Source organism: Monodelphis domestica, chromosome 2 (genome assembly GCF_027887165.1).
Source record: "Monodelphis domestica isolate mMonDom1 chromosome 2, mMonDom1.pri, whole genome shotgun sequence".
NCBI classification, from domain to species: domain Eukaryota; kingdom Metazoa; phylum Chordata; class Mammalia; order Didelphimorphia; family Didelphidae; genus Monodelphis; species Monodelphis domestica.
Genome location: NC_077228.1, coordinates 536,065,436 through 536,071,532, shown reverse-complemented (window position 1 = coordinate 536,071,532; position 6,097 = coordinate 536,065,436).

Here is a 6,097-nt window from a genome sequence, read left to right as displayed (position 1 = left end):
CTTCTGTTTAGGCTGGGCCAAAAGGCCCAAGCCCTTAGATAGCTGGGGCAAAGAAAAGAGATCAGTCCCTTTCACTCACGTGTCCAAAATGGAGAAACAGTCTCAGAGGCCCCCACCTTCAGCTTCCTTCAGAGCAAGCTTCCTCAGAGCCCAGGAACCACACAGACCAAAAACTCAATCCTCTCCCCCGAGTCTCCAGACCCTCCTATCTTTAAGGAAACCATCCAAGTTGCCTCCCCTCAGTCCTCACATCTACCAATCACTCTTCATCAATTTCCCTGTCAATGGAGGCTCTCGCTTAACCCAGGACCGCCCAGAGGTCTCTGGCTTTTGCACATGTCTGTTGAAGGTCATATTTTTCAAATGATTAAATCTTTACTCCTTTGTTCCAGCCCTTTCTAAATCCTGTTAACTTGAGTATGGTAGAGATTGGAATAATTAAATTTTGATCTAGGCTGCAGCCCTTACTCAATCCTATTAGGACTGAATAGGGTGGAGTATCTCCATTGTATCAATTCTAAAATCAATCAAGACTCAAAGAAATTCCTGTTCTATGCTCAAGCATAGGTCAAAGTCCTTTCCATTGTTCAGCAAAGGGTTTCTGTCCTAAAGTAATCTTAAGAAGGGAAGAGAAGGAACCTCCCATGCCAATGGAGTTCCCATTCCAATAGACTATCAGTAAGAAATTTTCCAAGTATGAAATATCCCAATGGTGAAATTTTCAACAATTATAAGTCTAAGGAAATTTGAGGTTTACAATCCCCCCTGATGATCATTGGGAGACTAGTCTCCCCATTGATCATTTAACATAATCATTTTGTAGTTCTAAATTCACTTCTAACTAAAGATATACACAATATTCAATTTTCTAAGAGAAATTAGAATAGTGAGAGAGGAAATAGAAAAGAAAAGAAAGCAAAACCAATGTTTGCTAGGCGCATTGACAGAAAGCCAAATTAGGGGCAGTCCCTTTTGGCATAAATGTTACAATAAATGTTCAATCAAAAGTTCAGTCCAATCAATCACATCCAAAGTTCATTCTTGATCTTCTTGATGAAGTGTAGGTTTTTGGCATCTTTCTGCAACAGTTCATTCTCTGGATATAAAAATTTCAAGCTTCTTTCTTGAAGATCTTTTCTTGAACAAAATCAAAATCTTTGAATTTTTTTATAACAGTAAAATCTTAAACAAAAGTCTTGGATTTTTATAAAAATACAATCTCAAACAAAAAAAATTCAAAAATTCTTAGATTTTAAATTAAAATACAATCCCCCCTGAAGTAAGTATTTAAAAAAATATATATATATATCAAGTTTAGCTCAGAATGCAATGTTCAGTTATGGGGGTGTATGTGTCAATTATCAAAAGAATAGAAAAATAATCAAAAACATAAGAAAAATTCAAAATAGACCTTGTATAGGTCCAGTTTAAAGTAATTTCTATCCCACAAGTATGTAGGACAGAATGCAGTAATATTTCACTTAGCCATTTGTAGCCAAGACTACAGGAAGTTGCCATAATATAAGAAGAAAAGAATTAGAATTCTATTTTGATGGGGAAATGTCATTCCCTTGTCTGATTTTTTTCCTTCAGAGATATAGGGAGCCAGCATGATAGTCAAGCTTTGTACTTGTTTGAGTACTTCGAAAGGAGTGTAGATACAAGGAAGTCCTACGACTTAAACATAAGTTAAGCGTCGCAACCTTGAGTCTCACTTTAATATTTCATGTGTGCTCTATTGGCACTATTCAGGTTTAGTCTGTGCTCCTTGTTTTTATCCCTTTTCCTGGAATCAGACACAAACATTAATCACAGTCCTATAATATTTTATCAATAAATGGCAGGTTCCCATAGTTTAAAGCTTTTAGGCATATATTGATATTATAGCAAGAGTATATATATTAACTTGTATTACTGCAGGGAAAAAATATTAATATTAATTATGTGTACCTTCAGTACAAAAAATGAGAAAAAATCAAATATTCTGATAAAAAAATAAAAGAAAAGAAATAAGAAAAAAATAAGAAAAAAATCAGTAATTCAATATATTCTTGAAAAAAAAATATCCATTTGTCTATGGATTATTATCTCCAATTCATATGATAAGATAGAGTCACAATTCATATAATAGGATAGAGTCAATCAGTCTCAGCAGAAGATGCTTTCTTCACATGTGAGCAGTGAATCCAAGAGTCTCTTTCTCCAATCTTTATAGATGTTGGAGTAGTTAATAATATTTGGAATGGTCCTTCCCATGAAGGTTCAGTTGCTCCAGTTCGCTTGAAATTCTTGATATAAACTTTATCTCCTGGGTTCAGGTCATGCAGAGAAAAGTCTAATGGTCCAGCTTGTACTGCAGCTCCGGATTCATGAAGTTCACGTAGTTTGTGCTGTAACTCCTGTATATAGGAAGCAATAGTAATATCTCCCCCTAATAGCGATGTATAAGCCGGGGAGAAAGGCTTAGCCTGTATAGGCGGATGTCCAAAAAGCATCTCAAATGGTGAAATATGTAAATCTCCTCTAGGTCTGCTTCTAAGATAAAATAGGGCCAGAGGGAGAATTTCAGGCCATTTTAAATGGGTCTCAGTGCATAATTTGCCAATCATAGTCTTAAGTTCTTTATTCATCCTCTCCACTTGGCCTGAGCTCTGGGGGTGATATGGAACATGGAATTTTGGAGTTATCCCCAAGCAAGAATATATTTGATTTAAGACAGAATCGGTAAAATGACTCCCTCTATCGGAGTCAATACGTGCTGGTAGGCCAAAACGAGGGATAATTTCTTTTAAAAGTATCTTTGCAACAAAATCTGCTGTGGCTCGGGTTGTAGGAAATGCTTCCGGCCATCTGGTTAGTTGATCTACAATTACTAGACAAAATTTATAACGTCCAGCCTTTGGCATTGTTATGAAATCTATCTGTAGATGTTCAAAAGGTGTGTAAGCCAGAGGACGTCCCCCAAAGGCTTTTCCACGATATGCATGTTGGTTATATGCCTGGCAAATAGGACAGGCTGAACATACTTTAGAGGCTATAGTAGTTATACCAGGGGCTATCCATACTCTCTTGACAGAGTCCACAATGCCCTGGGTGCCAAAATGACCATTTTTATGAATAGATTGGCAAATTTGGTTATAGAAACTTCTAGGGAGCAGGGGTTTTCCTTCAGGTGACACCCATACTCCATTAATTTGTTTTGCTTTAAATTTTTGTTTCCATTTTTCCACTTCCTTTTCATTATAGGAGAGTGATAAATTTAAATTATCAGTGGTTGTTAATGTTAAAATTAATCCAGGTCCTTCTATGGCTGCTAGTTTTGCAGCGGCATCTGCTCGGTCATTTCCTCTAGAGACAGGGTCTGAGCCACCTGTATGGGCAGAGCAATGAACTACAGCTAGGGCTTTAGGCAGTTTGAGAGCAGAAAGAACTTCATTAATAATTTCTGCATTAGCTATGGATTTTCCAGCTGAGGTTAAAAATCCTCTTTGGAGCCATAGCATCCCGACTGAGTGACAAATGCCGAAAGCATATCTAGAATCTGTATAAATAGTTGCCTTTTTATCCTTGGCAATTATACAAGCTTGTTTTAGAGCTATGAGTTCTGCTCCTTGAGCGCTAATGTTAGAAGGTAGTGAAGCTGACCATTCAGTGGCAAATTCTGAGACTACGGCAGCTCCAGTGTAACGTATGCCATCCCTCATAAAAGAGGAACCATCGGTAAATAAAATCAGATCTGCATTTTCTAAGGGAGTGTCCAAGAGATTATCTCGAGGCTTTTCTGCCATGGACACTAATGTTTCACAGTTATGTAGTGGTTCTCCTGAAGTGGGTAAATCTGGAAGCAAGGTGGCAGGGTTAAGAGTTGAACAGCGTTTCAAGGTAATATTTTCACTATTTAATAAGGTTATTTCATACCTTGTAATTCTCTGATCCGAGAATGCCTGTGTTCTATGTTTTACCAATAATGCTTCAATCTCATGTGGGCACATTATTGTTAATGGACATCCCAATACTAAATCAACGGTTTTTGTTACTAGTAAGGCTGTAGCAGCTACTCCTCTAAGGCATGGTGGTGCTCCTGCTGCTACTGGGTCTAGTTGGGCAGAATAATAAGCAATTGGGCGCTGAGAAGGTCCCAAAGTCTGAGTTAACACACCAGAGGCTACTCCTCTTCGCTCATGCACATATAAAGTAAATGGCTTGTTGTAATCTGGGATGCCTAGAGCAGGGGCAGACATGATAGCCTTTTTCAGATCTGTTAGAGCTGACAAGTGTTCAGGCTCTAATTTGAGGGGTTCAGGAACCGAATCCTTTGTTAATGCTATAAGGGGTTTAGTGATTTCCCCATAGCAAGGAATCCATTGTCTACAAAACCCTGTTGCTCCTAAAATTGCTCTCAGCTGTTTCTTAGTGGTAGGAGCACTCAATTTTTGAATGTTCTCAATTCGTTTTGGAGAAATATAACGAGCACCCGCAGTCAAGATGAATCCCAAATATTCTACTTTTTGGAGACACCATTGAACTTTATCCTTAGAGATTTTATGTCCTCTTTTGTGCAATTCCAAAAGAAGGTGTTTGCTATCTTCTTGACATGTTTCTGCATCTGTTGAAGCCAAGAGTAGATCATCTACATATTTGATTAATTTGCTATTTTTAAATGTTATATTGTCTGTGTCTTGGCTCAAAATTTGCTCAAATAAGCTCGGACTTTCGACATAACCCTGTGGCAGCCGACACCAGGTATATTGTGAGCCCTTCCAGGTGAAAGCAAAAATATGCCTGGAGTTTTCATGTATTGGTATGGAAAAGAAAGCTGAACACAAGTCTACTACTGTAAAGTATGTAGCTGTGCTAGGAATAGATGAAATAATAGTATGTATGTTAGAAACTACGGAGTGTCTCTTTATAACATGATTATTCACTGCCCTTAGATCCTGTACGAATCTATAGATGTGCTTGCCATCGGGTCCTTTTTTTGGTTTTTTAATTGGCAGGATGGGCGTGTTGTATTCAGATTTGCAAGGGATTATTATTCCCTGTTCTATTAATGAGTTAATAACTGGTGTAATACCCTCAATTGCCTCCTTTGAGAGGGGATACTGAGGGATAGAAGGAGGTGGGCTAGATTTAGTTTTTATCTGCACAGGAACAGCAGATTTAAGTAAGCCTACATCAGAAGAAGATGTGGCCCAAAGAGACTCCGGTATATCTTTAGGTATTTCAAAAATGGAAGGTTCTTTTGCCTCCTGGTTTTCCGAGAGAAGTACAGGGAGTAATTTTAAAGATTCCTCTGGTACTTCTAATGATAATGAGCCATCTGGGGAGCAGGTTATTGTGGCTCTGAGTTTGCATAGAAGGTCCCTCCCCAGTAAATTTAAAGGGGAGTCAGGCATCAAAAGGAAGGAGTGTTGTACCTCTAGGGGTCCTACAGACACCATTCTAGGAGGAAGTCTTTTAACTCTTTGGGTTATTCCTGATACTCCCATTACATTCTCTGAGCCAATAGAATAACATTGTAAATCAGGTGTTCTCTTTAATACAGACCAGGAAGCTCCGGTGTCTAATAGACAATCATAATAGGTGTTACCCACTTTTAAGGTAACATGGGGTTCATTAGTATGGGGAGGGCAGTGGATAGGGACAACGGGTAGTAGGACATCAGGGTCTGGGAAATCAAAGGTTGTATCCTCTGATTCCTGTGCCCCAGCCCCCCCCGGGCACCATCATTGTGTTTGGGATATTCCTTGGGCACCCCCCTGAAGGGCACCTCTCTGAGGGTCATTAGTACCTCGAGTATTTTTTGGACGAGCGCCATTTCTCATATATTGTTGAGTATTATCATTAAAATTTTCTTCAATTTGAGCATTGTCATTAAATTCCCAATTCCTATTTCTATAATTCTGGTTTCTAAAGTTCTTATTTCTATATTCATTATAGTTATTTCCATAGTCATTATTATAATTTCTAGAATTCTGGTTTCTATAACCATTATCATAATTTCTATAGTTATTATTTCTAAAACCATTATTAAACTGTGTATTCCTTCCAAACATCTTAAGAAAGGTTCTACATTCCATCATTTTGTGGCCCTTCT